Source organism: Thalia democratica, chromosome 7 (assembly GCF_965202585.1).
Source record: "Thalia democratica chromosome 7, ktThaDemo2.hap1.1, whole genome shotgun sequence".
Taxonomy (NCBI): Eukaryota; Metazoa; Chordata; class Thaliacea; order Salpida; family Salpidae; genus Thalia; species Thalia democratica.
This window is the reverse complement of record NC_139171.1, coordinates 14,600,216-14,620,270: the sequence shown is the minus strand read 5'-3', so window position 1 is coordinate 14,620,270 and position 20,055 is coordinate 14,600,216. Positions and strand designations below refer to the sequence as shown.

The 20,055-nt window shown below is 25.1% G+C and overlaps 1 non-coding gene across 1 annotated transcript; it reads left to right on the top strand.

Moving 5' to 3' along the window:
- Positions 1 to 2,353: 2,353 nt before the first annotated feature.
- Trnan-guu (transfer RNA asparagine (anticodon GUU)) lies at positions 2,354 to 2,427 on the top strand. The gene has a single exon. It is a non-coding gene; the product is annotated as a tRNA-Asn (tRNA).
- The last annotated feature ends 17,628 nt before the right edge of the window (positions 2,428 to 20,055 follow it).

The window sequence follows — 20,055 nt, the reverse complement described above, 5'->3', positions numbered from 1 at the left end:
ATTATTTACTTCAACAAAAAACACTTTGATTCTAAAATTATGCTAGATAAACTTTTAGTATATATCACAATTTCACTATGAAAGTGTCCTTGCTACAGATCATCAATGCTGAAAAGCTTACAAAATCTGCTTGTTCAAGTAGGGTACTTGTTCAATATGTTAATAAAAAATTTCTGCATTTTTATAAAAGATATTTTACTAATTTTTACCATTTGAAGGCTTTGAAAACAAGAAATTTTGTAAATTTAAACTGTCAAAATCTGACTTTTTTAAAACTTGATCAAATTTCCTGAATTTTTCTGACTTTTTTTCAAAACCCCACATTTTTTCCTGACTTTTGTCGTTTTTTAAAATTTTTCCTGACTTTTCCTGATTTCCTGACTTTTCTTGACCGAGTGGCGACCCTGTAAGTAGTAAAACAACATTGAAAAGACATTGTTAAGCTACTTCAAATTTGATTATTTTTTGAGTTTTTTTTCCTATATGATAGAACTTTTGAGTCTTAACGATTTTTTTTTTACTTTACAACCTTTACAACAGGGTTACCAAATGTTTTTGGTAAAATTCCTCAAGGTTTTTAAAAGAACAAGTTTTACGGTCTGCTTTTATTTTAAATATTATTACTATTTATTTTGCCAATAAACCTGATTTAAGGCAAATTTATTATTTTGAGTGTTTGTATTCGAGTACCGACTTTAATGTTGAGATATGGTATATTTAAGAAATTATATAATAGGAAAATAATTAAAAACTGTTAAAGATAGAACTAAGTTATTTTAACTTACAAAACTATCAGCAAATTGATATACACATTTTAATGGTATATCTGTAAAGATTTTGGTTTTTATAAACTCATAAGTCAACAGTTATGCATTATGACGTGATAATCAGTTTTATATGCACAATAATCAACCGGTTGTCGTGAGCCTGGCTAGCTCAGTCGGTAGAGCGTTGGACTTTTAATCCAACGGTCAGGTTTCCTTTTTTCTTTTAAAACATTGACTTAATTAATTAATATTCAAATCTCATTAACGTTTCTAAATAAAAAAAAATGTTTGTTAGATTTTGAATGCTCAATTTGATGTTATGCTTTAGTTAGCTCAATTTGTATTTAATTTATGATAATCAATAAAATTTTAATCATATTTATATGATTAAATGACACAAAAAAAGTACTTGTTAAATTGTAAATTTAAGTAGTACACATTTATTTGATAACTAAAGACATATTAGAATTGTTAAAAGAAGTTTTTTCTTTTTAATATCATTATACATCGGAAATAACTTATAAAAAAAAGAAATAATTACAAATTAAATCATTTAGCTGTAGTTACAAACTAATCAGTTTCTTGAAAATGAAAACAATAACTCCTACTTAACTCCAATTAAGTTTATTAAGCTTGCTTAATTTAACACCTTACTTTTTGTTACCCTTTTTTTTCACAATAGTTACAGTATAAATTTTATAAGAACTAATCAATATGATTATCTAAAAAGAAAGTATTTTTAGTCTTGTAAAGTAACATTACAATTTTTTTTCAAATATTTAATCTTCAACATATCACACGAAATTTTTAATGAATTGTTTTAGAACAAAAAGTCTACTAGATTTTGTATTTTTTTAATTTTTATCAAATTAAATATAAGCGCAATTAAATGTAAACACCCATAGAAATTTTTAGTATGTAAGTTTTAGAAATAAAAATATTAAATAACTTACAAAATTTATATGTATGTATATATAATTAGACAAAGTATTATTAAAACTTTATCTTATACTAAGTAATTCTACAAGAAAACGGGTTGTGAAACATCATTAATTTTAAACCAAAACAAGAGTTTAATAAAATTAACTTAACCTTAAGACTTCACAGTTGTATGATAAACAGAGTTTTTATCAAGATAATTTCTTATGGTATTGTTGCGTCATAATACGCTAGTCAGAAATATAATGCTGAGGAATGCGTTGCAAACGTGTGGCCGGTTAGCTCAGTTGGTTAGAGCGTCGTGCTAATAACGCGAATGTCGTGGGTTCGATCCCTGTACTGGCCACATATCTTCCTCGTTAGTATAGTGGTGAGTATTCCCGCCTGTCAGGCGGGTGATCGGGGTTCGATTCCCGACGGGGAGTTATTTGCATACTTAATTTATTGGAATCGGTATTGTTATCCATTAATTATTTAATAACAAAACTATGAATTTATTCTTTCTAATCAAAATATATAATAACAAAAATTATAATAACATAAGATATATCAAATATTTTTTCAATTTATCTAATATTTTTCTAAGAAGTGTTAGTAGTCTAAAGAAAATTTTAAGTATATAAAGTAAATATTGAGTTACTAAACAAGTCTTCGTGGCGCAATCGGTTAGCGCGTTCGACTGTTAATCGAAAGGTTGGTGGTTCGAGCCCACCCGAGGACGAACTTTTATTTGTTAATCATTAAAGAATGTGCAAAATTTTTACACTGAGCGTGTTTTCTCACTTTCACACTTTTACAATAGTTTTAAGTTATTTTAAACATCCGATTCTTTAGATTGAGATTCTATCTTTTTATTTATACATTAGTATTTCTTATCTTTTTTGATCTTCAAAAAGTTCGTTTTAAATTACTAGTTAACCTTCAATACAAACTCATTATCAAATAATTAATAATAAATTGGATATACAAAATAGTAGGGTGGCAAAAAATCCTGGAATTTGAGAACCTAGGCAAAATAAACCTGGAATTTGGTACAAAAAATGTAAGAAAAACCTTATATTTTTTAAATTATAGTTTTTTAAATCTGATAGTCAAAATCAGCCAATTATTGACAAGAAAACCTGTTTTATATGGTTTTTCTGAAAAATACCTATGATGGAAATACTTAAAAAGTTTAAGAAAAACTTCGCAGATTATTTCGGAATACTTCTATTTTTAAAATTTTATTAGAATCTAATAAATTAATGGTTTTAGAAGATATATAAATATATGTTACTTATTTGTCCCCAACGTAAGTAAAAACTTCAAGGTTTGCTAGATGATCGACAAAAAAATAAAATAAAGTTTTTTTGAAAAATGCTAAGAAAAGTTTGTCAAAACTACTAACTTAACTTATCAAACAAAACTTTTAATTTGTAAGAATAAAATACTAAAAAATAAGAGTTGTTTTTAAAGGAATTATTTGGGCAGTTAAATTTATATTCTAAAGAGAACAATTTTGATCTATGCATAAACCCTTAAAATCTCCTCGCGACAAATGGTTATAATTTGTGTTGTAAACAACTGTTATTAAAATTCGGTTTGAAGTTTAAAATACATAATTTATAAAGTATCATTTATTTTAAATACGTAAGTTTGTAACTTAGAAACTTGTTATTATTTAAAAGTCCAGGACTACTACGCTTTAACCTATCTCAGGTGGCCAAATATTTTTAGCGAAATTACTCCTGGTTTTCAAAATTTCTTACAAGTTTTTGAAAGTTTTAAATCTTTTTTAACGATTTTAAGTACTTAATGGTGTTTTTTAATAGTTTTAAACTACTTAAACGATACAGTATAATTATTATTTAATATTTGTTATATACTAAAATAAAATTAAACTTAATTATCATTAACTATTAAAACTAAAATTTTGGTTTAAAATGGCGTCAAGTATAATATAGTTTCAGCTTGGTATTGGTGGACATCATCCTAGGTAATTACCCAGTTTTTAACCTTTAACTTAATTTTAACTAAGAACAGACCCAAAAACATGTACTTTAAAAAACCTGGAAGAAATTAAAAAAACCTGAAAGAAATTTTTCAAAAACCAGTGCCAACCCCGACTATCGCAACCTGTTTAAGTATTATTAATCAACTTCGTCAAAATTCTTCTCAGATGATTTTTCAAAAGCCTTTATGTTGATATACATATCATAAATAGCCATACAACCAAAATTTAATTTGTTTTTAGTTTAAATTTGTTACTTTTTTTTTATCATCCTATTTAATTAAATAATATGTTCAAGGGTTGCCACAAAGCCAGGAAAAACTAGTAAAAATTACATAAGTCATGAAAAGATAAGGGGTTTTGGAAAAATAGTAGGAAATTTATGTAAACATGCTCTTAAAAAGAAAGTTTATCGTTACTAAAAATTGCAATTTGATATTATTATTTTCTAGAATCATTTACTTTCGCAGTTCATCTTTTTCATGGTCTAATTGAGTTTTTGAAACAAACTAAAAACTTTCAAGTCTTTGGTTATGTATTTTTTGTAGTTTTTTACTAAAAGTTTGATTTAGAAAAGTCAGGAAAAACTTTTTCAGTTCGATCTTTGGCAAACTTGTTTGTTAAAATTTACAACATTTAATATAAAATACATTAGGCATAAAACATTGCATCAGACATTTTTATTTAGCTTTGCTCTTGTTTCGCTCTTAATTTTCTCTTAATCTAAACTCTATTCAGTTAGACCAATCAGAAATAGGCTCTTGTTGACTGACTAGACATGACATTCAAAACAATGTAAATGCAAGTAGCAAAGTAGTTTAATTAATTAAAATAATAATTTAACTAATAATTTATCGGTTACTTATTAAAACTTATGTACACTTTTTTGAGACTAAAAAAGATACAATAAAATTTTTTAAAAATATCAAAGTTGTTAAATACTATACTTTAAAAATTTAAGGTTTTTCTTACAATTTTTGTACCAAATTCCAGGTTTATTTTGCCTATGTTCTCAAATTCCAGGATTTTTTGCCACCCTACTATTTTGTATATCCAATTTATTATTAATTATTTGATAATGAGTTTGTATTGAAGGTTAACTAGTAATTTAAAACGAACTTTTTGAAGATCAAAAAAGATAAGAAATACTAATGTATAAATAAAAAGATAGAATCTCAATCTAAAGAATCAGATGTTTAAAATAACTTAAAACTATTGTAAAAGTGTTAAAGTGAGAAAACACGCTCAGTGTAAAAATTTTGCACACTCTTTAATGATTAACAAATAAAAGAACGTCCTCGGGTGGGCTCGAACCACCAACCTTTCGATTAACAGTCGAACGCGCTAACCGAACTCAATATTTACTTTATATACTTAAAATTTTCTTTAGACTACTAACACTTGTTAGAAAAATATTAGATAAATTGAAAATATATTTGATATATCTTATGTTATTATAGTTTTTGTTATTATATATTTTGATTTGAAAGAATAAATTCATAGTTTTGTTATTAAATAATTAATGGATAACAATACCGATTCTGATAAATTAAGTATGCAAAAAACTCCCCGTCGGGAAATCGAACCCCGGTCGCTCGCGTGACAGGCGGAAATACTCACCACTATGCTAACGGGGAAGATATGTGACCAGTACGGGGGTCGAACCCGCGACATTCGCGTTATTAGCACGACGCTCTAACCAACTGAGCTAACCGGCCACACGTTTGCAACGCATTCCTAAGCATTATATTTCTGACTAGCTTATTATGACGCAACAATGCCATAAGGAATTATCTTGATAAAAACTCTGTTTATCATACAACTGTGAAGTCTTAAGGTTAAGTTAATTTTATTAAACTCTTGTTTTGGTTTAAAATTAATGATGTTTCACAACCCGTTTTCTCGTAGAATTATATAGTATAAGATAAAGTTTTAATAATACTTTGTCTAATTATATATACATACATTAAAATTTTGTAAGTTATTTAATATTTTTATTTCTAAAACTTACATACTAAAAATTTCTATGGGTGTTAACATTTAATTGCGCTTATATTTAATTTGATAAAAATTAAAAGAAATTAAAAATCTAGTAGACTTTTTGTTATAAAACAATTCATTAAAAATTTCGTGTGGTATGTTGAAGATTAAATATTTGAAAAAAAATTGTAATGTTACTTTACAAGACTAAAAATCCTTTCTTTTTAGATATTCATATTGATTAGTTCTTATAAAATTTATACTGTAACTATTGTGAAAAAAAAGGGTAACAAAAAGTAAGGTGTTAAATTAAGCAAGCTTAATAAACTTAATTGGAGTTAAGTAGGAGTTATTGTTTTCATTTTCAAGAAACTGATTAGTTTGTAACTACAGCTAAATGATTTAATTTGTAATTATTTCTTTTTTTTATAAGTTATTTCCGATGTATAATGATATTAAAAAGAAAAAACTTCTTTTAACAATTCTAATATGTCTTTAGTTATCAAATAAATGTATACTACTTAAGTTTACATTTTAACAAGTACTTTTTTTGTGTCATTTAATCATATAAATATGATTAAAATTCTATTGATTATCATAAATTAAATACAAATTAAGCTAACTAAAGCATAACATCAAATTGAGCATTTAAAATTTAACAAACAATTTCGTTTATTTAGAAACGTTAATGAGATTTGAATATTAATTAATTAAGTCAATGTTTTAAAAGAAAAAAGGAAACCTGACCGTTGGATTAAAAGTCCAACGCTCTACCGACTGAGCTAGCCAGGCTCACGACAACTGGTTGATTATTGTGCATATAAAACTGATTATCACGTCATAATGCATAACTGTTGACTTATGAGTTTATAAAAACCAAAATCTTTACTGATATACCATTAAAATGTGTATATCAATTTGCTGATAGTTTTGTAAGTTAAAATAACTTAGTTCTATCTTTAACATTTTTTATTTATTTTCATTCTTATATAATTTCTTAAATATACCATATCTCAACATTAAAGTCGGTACTCGATTACAAACACTCAAAATAACAACTAGTACTTAAAATATGGGGACGGGTTAAATGTGAACGAAGACATTTTTGCACGAGTGATATTTTTGCACGATCGTAAAAATAATAACAAAATAGAAAACCCACCAAGGGTAAGGGGTAATAGAGATAATAAAAAAAAACAATTTTTTAATAAAAACAATAATATTACTTTAAAAATCAACCAAGGATAATGTTAAGGGTGAAATGATACTAACATTTCATTTTAATATTTTAAAGCTCGTGAATAAATATGTAATTTTTTGTAACAATAAAAGCTTTTCCAAAACATTTTAAATTATTCTCAAAACAAGCTTTTTCAAATTTATTTAAAAGCGGATGTTGTAAACTGTTTTACGCAGATTTCGTGACGCGCTTCCAGTATTAAAAAACAAACATTTTTTATTTAATTTACATTTGTTTTAGTGCTTATAAAACGGAATTTGACTTGCTTTACTTGCAGTAGCAGTATCATTTGTGTGTGTTAAAGCTAGAAATGTTGTATTATAAAATGTTTAAGTTTAAGTCTGAAATACTTCGTTTTCTTTAGTTTAAGATACTTCTTGTTACTTGTGTTCAATTGTAGTTTTAGTATGTCGTGTGATTATTTTATATTTGTAAATAAACTTTTGTTGACTTTTAAGTATCTTAAATGTATTTATCTTATCTAACCATATTTATCCTCATTCAATTACCCCTAGCAATTCAGATTGATAACAATAAACATCACGTCGGCATCTCTTATCGAGACAAGGGTAACAGCTATAGTAAAAAAAATATATTTAATAAAATAATAATCAATAAAGAAGAAAAAAAGTTACTGACCTAGTGTAAAAGTTAGGGGTAACAGTGATAGTTTACAAGAAATAAGAATTAAACTTTATTTTCAAGTTCCCGACCAAGGGTAAGGGGTAATAGTGATAGTAAAAAAAAAAAAAGTAAATTCATATTAATTTAAAAAATTTATCAATCCGTGCAAAAGTGTCCCTTCGTGCACTTTTGACACCTACTCGTTAATATAACGTTTTATACACAATGTTTCTTATTACGTTAAAAAAAAACAATACTATGCATAATGTACAAGCATATATGCTTTTAATTTAGACTAACAATCAAAGTAGGTTTGTCTTCCGAATAAGTTTGGATGACATTTACTAGCTTATAATTGAGATTGATGTCAAATTTGAATAGGGCAGTTTTGTAGTTGTGCTTCGGATATCCCAACACAACTTTTCTCAATTGCACCGGTCTGTACGTTTCATCAATGCTATAATAATTTTAATTAATTATCAAAAACAACTTTAAATTCTATACATTTTTAAACAATTAGAATAAAAATTGTATTAGTTATGTAGAGAATTTTCAAAACTCATTTATATTTAAAAGTTTAGTCTACTCTAAATTAAACTCAAACCTAATAGCAAAGTTACTAAGACTGTAGTTATGTCAAAGACTTAAATAATTGAAACAACAAATTGAAGATTGGTTTTTATTTAAATACAAGAATCAGAACTTTACCAAGAAATATGAGGCAAATAGGTGAGTGAAAAACTCTTTTGAAACAGAAAATACTTAAACATTTTCAAATGCTATTTTTACGAAAAAAAAATGCACAAAATTTTATTTTCTAAATGTAACTAAGTGTAATAAATTGTTAGTAAAACGTTCAAAAAATGTGAAACTTTAAGTTCAGGTTGATAGGTAGTACTGCATTTTAAGGCTTTTCTCTTACAAAATGTTTGCATTCCACAAATCAGTTATTATATTTAAGTTTCAACGTTCAAAAACTGAAGAAAAGAACAAACAAGTATTCTAATATAAATAAAGTCTTATATTTTAACACAAAATTTTATTTCTTTTTAACCGATTAGAGGTAGTACCGGCTTTAAGTCTTTAGTGTAAAGTTGCTCAAGTACTACGGATTAAAAAATACATAAAAAAAAATGTTAACTAATTTTTTTTTAAAGTTTGAATTTTAGTAAATTTCAAATTATTTACTCAACGAAACATTTTTTCATTTTAATGTTATATAATACTAATTTCTAAATTAAACCTATCAATACTTGGTAAAAAAAGTAATTAGATGTTTTTAATTTTATTTTGAACTACGACTAAAAAAGATTACACGCTAATTTATAAAAAAAACAAAAACATGAATAACTACTAAATATGATCTTAGAAGTAAATTCATGTAGTATCAACAGAAAATTTAAAATTTCATAAGTGTTAGTTTAACATTCAGTATTCATAAGATATCAATTAAAACAACAAATCACAATAAAAAATAGGAATAGGTTGAATTTTACAAACTAGTAGAATATTAGTAATGGTCTGAAAAATCTGCTATCATTGATTTTGTCTAACCCAGCTTTGTCAAATTTACTTTAATCTCGGAAAAATTTTAAATAAGAATGAAATCTTTTATTTTCTGCATATAACTCTTTTTTTTTCGAGACAGCCTTGACGAATCCCTGGTTTAATTTGATACGTCCGTTTTTTAAGTTTTAAAAAGTCAAACTGTTAAAAAAATTTAAAGGTTTCGTAAGATTTCACTTTTTGTAATTCAGAATAAAGAAATTTAAATATAGTGATTAAGGGGATGAATTAGTTGAGGTATATATATTTTTAATTCCAAAGTTTTACAGTTTTTTTTTTTATCATAAAGGTCAGTTAATAAAAGTGTTATACATAATTTTATACAGCATATTTAAATCCCAAATTTTTTAAATAAAAATTTTATTAATTGATAATAAAAACTTTTGTCTTTTTTTTTTCTTAAATTGAAAATATCACAAAAAAATCAAATTAAATTTAACTAAAAATCATTTTGTTGACATATTAAAGATTTTAAAATCCTGGCATATTAAAAATTTTTTAATCCTGACATAATAAAAACATGTAGGTTTTAGTTTTTAATTCTTTTCTTTAAAATATAAAAACTTGTTCTCAATATTTGAAAATTTTGACATTTAGTTGTATTTTGAGTAGCAATAAGTAAACAAATTTTTTGTTGTGTTAAAAAACATTCATGAACGTTTAGTAGTTTTTTATTGTAGTTTTGTTTTGACTATTTATCACTAAAACAGTGTCCTTCTTAATATATTATATGTTAAATCTTTGAAACATCATTTAACAGATACAACTTTTTTTTTTAGCATAAAATAAATATTTAAGTGATAACTTGACAATTAAGTGTTATAAAAAAATATAAATACAAGGTCTTTCTCAAAAGTTTCATTAAATAGACACCTGTAATTTGGATAGAAGTTATTTAAAGTATAATAAACAACCTCCAGGTACAGAGTAATGCTGACATTATATTTATAATTATTTTAATGAAAGTATTAAGATAGTGGAGTTTTTATCAGACAATGAAAGCTTAAATGAGTTTTATTTTGCTTAGCTATGGTGTTTACAAATAAGTTATTAGACCTAAAATTTTATATATTTTCATAAAATCTTTCAATCTAGTTTTTTAACTGTAAATATTTATCCAATGAAAAACTAACTGTTAATCATTTGAAAAGCCAATATTTTTAAACTAATTAGAACACAAACTATTAAACACCAATTTACTTATTTTTTGTTTTTAAAAGTATTTTGCAGTTTTATAAAATAAATGGATTAGATTACCAAAAATTTTTTTTTCAATACATAAAATATAGGTTTTAAATTACATAGTATTTTATTACAATAGCTATATTTGGTTGAAGTTCTTATTAAGTAAGTTTATTTTAATAAAAAAAATAATAATAGTTATCTTTTATTTTGTTTTATTATAGGAAGAAATAATTTTAAATAATAAATTAATAGCATAAAAATTCATATATATATATAATATTAAAAGTTTTTTTTTATATGAAAATTATTTTACTTTAGTATAGGTATTTAAACTTAATAAATATTTCATTATTTTAAGCAAAATTTTGTCTTACTACCGGAAAGGATCTGAAATAATTTTATAAGAACTAAAGTTTATAAGCTTTTATACACTAATGACTACTAAAAGTTGTAACTGACTTGTAATAATAAGTTTTAGAGAACCTAGAAAATTCATAACCTTAATGGTTTTAATTATAGACTTTTTATGTATTTAAAAAAACTTGTTTCCCTTAAATATATAAAAGACATGAAATATTATTTTGAATAATCCAAACCAAAGTTTTAATTGAAATAAACTAAACACACTTAAGCAAGGATTCGGCAAAAACCAAAGACTCAGTGGCGCCACAAAGCGAATGAAAGTTTTATAGCTCTCAATCCACCAAATAAAAAAAAATAGTTGCAGACATTTAAAACTATTAACAATTTAACAAATAAAAAATTTACATACAAAAATACAAGAAAATATATAATTTTTTTTTTCTACAAAATTTGCTTTAACTTCCTACAGACATACAGTAGAATTGAATTTTCAAATTAAAATAGTTTATGTATTTTTATACTAACATATAATAAAAGTTTTAAAAGGAACAAATAATTAGCTTTTAATTTTGTTGACATGTGTGACTAAATTTTTAACACTACTAATTATGTAAGTAATTTATACCAATTTAATTTTTTAATTTAAATATTACATATAACATATTATTATATATTCCAGTTAACTTGCTTGGCTTGGATCTTTATTCGCTCAAATTTATATTTTTGAAGAGTTAATTTTTTGTATTAGTGTTATAAATAAATGTTTTAAATATTTAAACTAAAAGAATATTTTAGTATTTAGAATTAAATTACAAAACAGTAAAAACAAAAAAAAAATATGTATATTTATTATTTTATTATGGTTTACAACCCTTTATTTAATTTACAGTCGTAGCATAAAGAAAATTTCTATTTATTTTATTTTGTAAAGAAATGTGCTTAAATAGTTAAAAATAATAATAAAAGTAATGTCTAAACTAGGCTTTTTTTTATTTGATTATGATATATAAGGAAAACAATTATAGGTATAGTCTATATCATAAGACGTTTATTTTAATACTAGAAAAAGCTTTAAAATGTCTAATTTCACTTGGTTCTTGCTAAATTTTAAAATAATGTTAAACATATATTAACAAATGTAATTATAATTATATTAATATATTATATTAACAAATGTATGTATTTATGTTTATACTTTATAGTATCATTCCTTGCTTGTATTGTTACCCAAAATAGGATCTTCACTGATTTCCTTCGAAATTGCCTCGGTCTCAGGCTCGACAATCTCATCAAATTCCAAGTTAGCAGTAGTCTCGGAACAACTCATTTCGGTGCGCGAACGTGTGCGTGGCACTTTTAAGACTAATGCCTTTTTTAGGGGTTTTAAGGACATAACTATATAATTTATATAACTAAGTATAATAAAACTAAGTAATGTTGTTTTATTATGTACAAATGAACGCAATGACAACGCACAATAAGTCTAAACACTTAAAGTTAATAATAAGGAGGCAAACGTGCTCTGGATTCCCTCCTTGACGTGTCACTGGTCTCCGGTCGCTCAGTTTCTGGCACTCGACGTTGGTCCGTCTCGTGTACAGAATCTTGATGAACATTTTCTTGGTCTTCTTTCGGTTCCCTTCCGTAATCGGAGCGTGGCGATAAAATACAATATTAAATAGGCACGATGATAATAATATATATAAATGTTACAATACAAGTACAATAGTAAGTAGATACGATAATATAAATATGTATAAGTATTACGACAGAATTAATTGAAAGTACGAAATCAACTTGTTCGTAGAAGTGTAGCTAAGGTTGACGCCACAGTCTGTATGGGCTTACTCGGTAAGATGAATATTCAAGTTTGTTTCCTTGAACGCTGTGGACTCAATCGTGGAATTCAGTGTTCAAATTGATCCAAAGAAGTTGTCTGCTACAGTATGCGTAGGCTTATGAGTATGGCACGTTAACAACTCAAATCGAGTTGTTCGCCCCGTCGACGTTGTTGAATAAAAGGTTTTCTCGAATGTCATCTAGCTTTTCTAAGATGGCCGTTAACGCTCAAATTTGCGAGCAGCAGAGTGTCGCTTCGTGCTTGTTTCGAGGTAAATGACCTGCTTCACGCTCTGATTGTGCGTATTTATAGTTTTTCGATTCTTTTTCTAGAATTTTCTTTGGACTGTAGATCACGCGCTCTCTCATTTGATTCTCTCATTTTCCCTTAGCCAACAAGTTATTTCCAGTTCAATCAAGAAATCAGAAACACACTCATTATAAATTAACACTTATTTTGATTGTGAAAAATAGTTTTTTTGGAAATTAGTTTTACTATATTTATTTGTTGTTTTTTAAAGGAAAAAAACATAATATCAAGTGAAAAACATTAATTTCTTTAAATTATCAAAATTTGGACACATAAGGGAAAATATAATTTTGCATAAGTGTCCAAAACTTGTAACATTTATTACTTAAAGCAGCAAATACATTAAAATAGTGTACAACTAGGCAAAAGTGTTTGACGTGTAGTTTAAACACAAGTATATTATTTTATCACTAAATAATAGGTAATATGTAATTATTATTTTTAAATGTAGTCTATTTTGTTTTAGAGTTACGAAACAAATTCAATCTTACTCATACCGAGATTTAAAACGTACCTCTTAAATGTGAACTTTGTAAATGTTCCTTCATATTGTGTTCACAACTTAAGTCTGTAATTTATCTTTAACTTTTAAATATCTAAATAAAAAAGTATCTACATATACATATGAATATAGATAAAAATGATTTATTTATATTTTCTTAACTTATCCCGCTTGAAGGGCTTTTAAATATTTGACTTTAAAATGAAAATGAAATAAAGATTAGAACAAATTTTTCTTGCAACTTGTTACCAAAATCATCAACTATTTTAAATTTAAATAATTTTTAAGCGTAAACTACAGAAATAAACAAAAGCAAAAAAAAAAATATGACATAATTTTGAATTTTGTTTACATAAAATTAATACAAAAATCTAACTTCGCTCTAAATAACAAGTAAAAATAACAAAACTTTAAACAAATGACCATAAAAACTTATTTTTAAAATTGTTGATCTTTAAAAGAATTACTAATAGTCTGCTAAGGAAATAAATTTGCCGATTTTGTTTAAGCAACCCTTTTGTTTTTACGCATATATAGCGGCAGAAGTTTCTTATATGTATAGTATACACACCGAGCTATTGCTATTACCTCCCATGCTTTCAAAGTCGAAGTTTTTGATACTTAAATCACAAACATATTTCAAAAGATTAGTTTAATTTTTATAAACTTCATCTTTAAGAACTTATGTAGTTAGCATATCGGAATCTAAACTGATTTGAACAGCCGAAAGCTAATGTAAAACTTCATTTTAAAGTTTGAGTTAACTTTTGCTTGGTAAATAATGTACTCCCAAACAGCAATTGCCTCCATCAATATATACTAGCAGCTACCACCGCAATTACATCGGCATTGATATTTTTTTTTTAAGTTTATTGTCTTACGCTGGATCAAGACATTTAAATTAACTCACTCAAACTAAAAGACACATAAAAAAGAAATGAAATATAAGCTGAAATATTTATAGCTTTATTTTTTTTATGTATTATCTTCTAAACATGCATGTTTATTAATGTTTTTTATTTTAAATCTGTTCATAAGTAGCTTATTTGCAAATTTTGCCCAAAAAAAATTGTTACTAACGTTTAGTTTTTAATTACATGCTTTTTAGTATAAATAGTTTATAAACAACAAAAAAACGCTCAAATTTTTTGGCTGTAGCAGCTGATCCACAAAAAACGTTTCGGTTATCGAGTCGCACACCACGAAATACGGATACCTTTTAAAGTCTTGTCCAGTAAGTAGTAAATTTGTAACCTCTAAACCAATGTTTGTTTTAAGTGAACTGCGAAACTTGTATATCTACCAAAATATATTTTGCATTTTTAGTTATTATTTTTGTTTATTTTAAGCTTTCAGTTTAGTGTTAATATAATTTATTTAAGTAAGTACCATATAACAATAGTATTTCTAGAAGATAACATACAATTAAGAACTTAAATCAAAAAATGGGATACAATTATTATTTATTATATGAAATCAATAGTGTTTTATATACAATCGTTAACCTTATACAACTATTTTTCTTTACTAAAAAAAACTTAACTTTAAATGTATTTAAGATAAGATCTTTTGATTAAGTAAAAAAACTGTATAAAATAAATTCATTGTACTTTTTTAAAATAAAAATAATTTATCTTTGTTAGTAAACTTCATTTATAAAAAATAGCTGTGGTTTTTTAACTAACATAAATTTCATAATCTTCCTTCAATCTGTTATTAAAATCTCTAAAACTTGTTCCTGAAGGTCTTATAAGCCAAATTTTTATAATCTGTTAATTTAATTATTTTTTTTTAAAGACATGTTTTAGACCTTACTTAATATTGATCAAAAATCAATATAGTTAAACAAATAAAAATTAATATAAAATTTAAGATATATATTCACATTTAACATAAACAACTTTTTTCATCTTTTTTCAAATTAAGTTAAAATACTAACTTTAAGAGTCTAACTATAGTACTTCATTATATACAACAGGCAAGCTGTTATATTTCTACTTTTTCCATTATCTGATGATATTAGTACTGTTCTACCTTGTTTTCTATTGATGGCTGGAAAAAAAAGAGTTTTAAAAATTAAAGTATATTTGAACTATATTTAAACTATTGATTATTTAATATTCGTTTAAAACATTAGAACTTGTATCATTTAATTTTCTAGTTCAATATATAAAATTAACAATGGTTGATATATAACAGTTATTTTTAATGAGTATGTATAACTTTCATATTTAAACAAAAAAATTTATAACAAAAAAAAACATTCTTAAAAATTATTTTCTAAAAAAGTACAAAAAAATATGCTACAAAAATTAAACTTTAGAATATATGTATATTATATAGAGTTTGAATTTTTAGTTTTCTTTATCATATTTTCTAAGCTAAATATTTTCTCGTTAAATCTTTTTACAAAAGTTGTTATTTAATTTTATACAAACTTATTGATTTTATTCTAAAAACAAATAAGAAAGATATAAAAATAAGTTTTTGTACAAGAAAAACAACTAACAAATGAATTCGCTGATTTCTTTGGAATGTTCGATTAAATTTGCATTTTTATCGTCTGCTAAATTGATCAGTTTGCTATTTTCACATTTGTTTGATATTTCCTTTCTGTCAACAAAAACTGCTTTAATAAAATTAGTTTTGAGCTTGCTAGTAACTCATTTAATCTTAATTTTCAAAACAATTGAATATAATAATTTTTGTATAAAATTACTTATGTTAAATAAAAATTGTGTCTGTGCTAAACCAAAGTATGAATCATAAACCCTTGTTAAATAAAAACATAAAAATATATATGGGTGTTTTATTTATAAACTTTTTTATAAATGTCTTATAGTTTAGCAAAACTAATTTTAAATCAAACGTAAAAAAACATGTATTGAGTATTTACATCAAATTTTATTCTCAATTGTTGATTAGTATAACTAGTATAAAACATAAGTAACAAACATTAATAAAAATTTTAGAAACTAATTCAGTAAATATGTTAATTCTAAAATAAGGTTGGGATTGTATTCATCTGCGCGCCAGACTTTTAAAAACTTTCTTTCGGGTTACTAATTTAAAAAACTATACTAAAACAACTAAAATAAAAACTCTTCAGAAACAATACTGCGTTTAAATAGTTCAAATTAATAGCATTTTAATTGTTGTTATATTAGTTGTTTGTATTGTTATTATAATACATAAAATCGATGAAAATTCCATTAAAATAAAGTAGAAGTTAAAAAACAAGTCAACTGACTAGGAAACAAAATATAATTTTGCAAATAAAAGATCTAACCAGTTAGTTTATTTATAGAACGATAGTTTTAGAACTTGAACTAACAAGAAAAAAAAAGAGTATAAACTTTTTTTTTGTATTTTTGTATCTTTTAAACTTTACAAATTTTAAATTTCTTACTAAAGAAAGTAAAACTAAATAAAAATTTTCTAGGTTCAAACATTTACTATAAACTTTAAAACGATACATAAAAAGACCAAAAGGAATATGAACAAATCACAAAAACTATTTACTAATTAAATACATGCCTACATAAAGGACATGTGTTGTGCTTAGATAACCATCCTTCAATACATTGCTGACAAAAATAATGCTGACCATCGCAAGTGAGACGTCTCATTCTTCTACCAATATCTATGTCTTTCATACAAATACTACATTGATCACCAACATGTGACTCATCAGCTGTGAAAAGCTGGAACCTTCTGATCCTTTTTGAACTGAGACCTTGTTGTTGAGCTTCATTTATTTGAAGTTGATAAAATAGTATTATCTACATGATCAAGTGTTTCATCAACTTTTTGTAAAAACTTGTTATAAATTTTCAAAAGTTTAGTTTTAGCATGCTTAATGTTTGTACGCTTTACTGTTATCATTTGCAGCTTATTAGTTTGTTGAGTGATAGCCAGTTGTTTTTCTACATTTTTTGCAAAGTTTTTTCTTTTTTAAACTTTGTAGGCGTTCGGTATTCTCACTCAGTTCTGTGTCTACTTGATGTATCTGTTTTGTTAGAAATTGTAGCTTGTTATGAAACTTTAAGTACAAGTAGTGTTCATTTTGATTATAAGTCATTTGAAACCGTATAATATCAGAAATGCTCCTGGTACCCTGAAAATAGCTTTCCCAAGTTTAATATATCCTTTCAAGATTCTGCTCGAACTTGTCTAAATCTAGCTAAATAAAATCATTTACCATTAAAGTGAAAAATTGATTAGCAATTTTTATTAACAAAAAAATCAATTTATCAAAGTTACGTTCATAAGTATAACACAATATCATCAAATCAAATAAATAACACTTAAATTTACCTTAAGTTTAAGCATGACAATGTGTTAACATGTTTAAATTTGTGCAAATATAACCTTAAACCTAGAAGCTAGTTAATAAAATGGATGCAAACTACTTTTAATTATATAGCTTCAGCATTATAACAAAACTTCAAAAATCTAATATAGCATTTGTCTTTTAGCAAGCAGTATAATAAGCTAGCTTTACACAATTAAGTAATCTACCAGATCCTATAATTTGTAGTCAGACCTGGAAATATAACGCTGTTTTGTACTCAGATCCGGTCGGATGCTAGTTTTTCAAAAATATCCGGGTACGGTCGAATCCTAGTTTGCAATTTTGACAGGTTCTAGCTGAATCGTATTGTTATGGATCCGTTAGGTCACAGAAAATACTTAATTTTTTTTAGTTTTTTTTACTAAAAAAGGTAAACGAAATATTTAAAGATTTTAAAACTTATTCTAAATTTTTTGTATTATACTAACGAAGAGTGAAGATAAAAGATCTTAGATGAGTTTTAATGTAGTTTTAAAACTTTTACTAAATACTAGGAGAAAATTATCAAAGTCCTAAGAAGTATTACGATTTTTAAAATTACACAAAATTTTACTAAAACACATTAAAGTTACACTAAATTTTCTGGAATTCACTATAATTTAAATAAAGTTCTTGGGTGATTTTATGGTAGTTTTTAAAGTTATGTTAGATAAAACAGAAAAATATGATACTTAACCAAAATTTTTTGGAGATATTGATAAAGTGCAAAAAAAGGTTTAATGGCATTTTAGCTTAAATAGTTAAACTTAACATTACGGGAAGATTAATGAAAGTGAATCTACTAGATATTATGGGAAAATTATTGAATGTTCACCGAATATTACGAAAATGTAAAAAACTTAAACTAGATATTCTTGATTTCATGTTATAGCAAAAATCAATACTATAATTTATAGATTTCAGCCAAATCTGAGTTCAAAAATAAAGCCCGGTACCGGCAGTATCCTGCTTAATAAGATTATTGTCTGACTGGGTCTTAATTTAGAATAACATTTGGATCCAGATCTAGCAAGATACTTATTGTGAAACAAAATCCGGGTACGAGTCCGCCATTTCCGAATATAAAAATAAAAACCCGGGCTTGGTCGTATGTGAGTTTAAAAGTAAAAACCGGATCCGGTCGTATTTTGTTCATAAGATCCTGATCTGGCTTAGTATTAATTTGAAATACAATAATCAGATCAAACAGGATTTTTTCGAGACATGATTTGGTTACGGATCCAGACGGAAACTAATTCTTTGGATCATGTCACTAATATTGTCGTTACTTAAAGTAAATAGACATTTTGTGATTGTTTCAAGCTTTTCGGGTGTAGTGCAGATTAAGTACAACAAATAAAATTAATTTATAGTAGTTTATCAACTACTAATAATTAATTTAATTTTAATTATTGTATATTAATGTATGTAAATGTAATAAGCATTTTAAATAAATATAAATGTTTCTATTCATTGATTTTTTTTTCTTATTGTTTTATATTTTATAATTTACTAAACGTCAATTAATATTTAAGGCCTTGAGGCTGAAAAAATAATTACTGGTTTTAATAAATAATGATGATTAAAATGCTTATCGTTGTTGAGTTCTTTTTTTATCTTTAAAAATGGGTAACCAACAATCTATACATTTATTAGGTATATAGTGTGAAAATTTCTATTAACAGTAATTATGAACACAATTATGAATTAGTAAAAAAAAGATTACATATTGAAATTATTTTTCTAGTTTAAACAGTTATGTTATATGTTGTTTAAAAATCGTTTGGAAAAAATTCATTAAAGCATTTTAATTAATTGCAAGCAAATCACTCGTTAGACCAGGGTTTCACAAAATTAGGCATATGTGGATCATATATTACATAAATTAAGAAAGCAGCGAAATGACCAAATGGGAGCTCTTAGGCTATAACTAAAAATTACTTTAGCTGTTCTGGAATTGATAGCGAAAACAAAAATAAAGGTCTTAGGTATTTTTAACAGTATTTTTAGAGCATGTATTTGAAATAATAAATATAAAAGTCCAAAATTTTAAGGGGCAAAAATATGTAAAAGGGGAAACCATGAGGTTTAATTTACTTATACTAGTTATTCTAGAATTTGCAGCAAAGAGCGAAAAAAGTAAAAGTTATTAGATTTTTAAAGAAAATTTTTTGAGAAATCTTTCTTAAGAGGTTTTATATTTTTATATTTCATTAAAAACGGCCTAATGAAACAATGATTTAGGAGACCCTGAAACAGCCAATAAAATTGATTGACCAGAGGAGTTTTTAACTAGGCTGGTCCATTTTGAAATTACTTATAAATTAATCTATATTTTATTTAAAAAATAATTTATTGCAATTCACGTTTATATTATACTACTACAAAACTCAAAAACTTTCTATTGTTTTACTAAA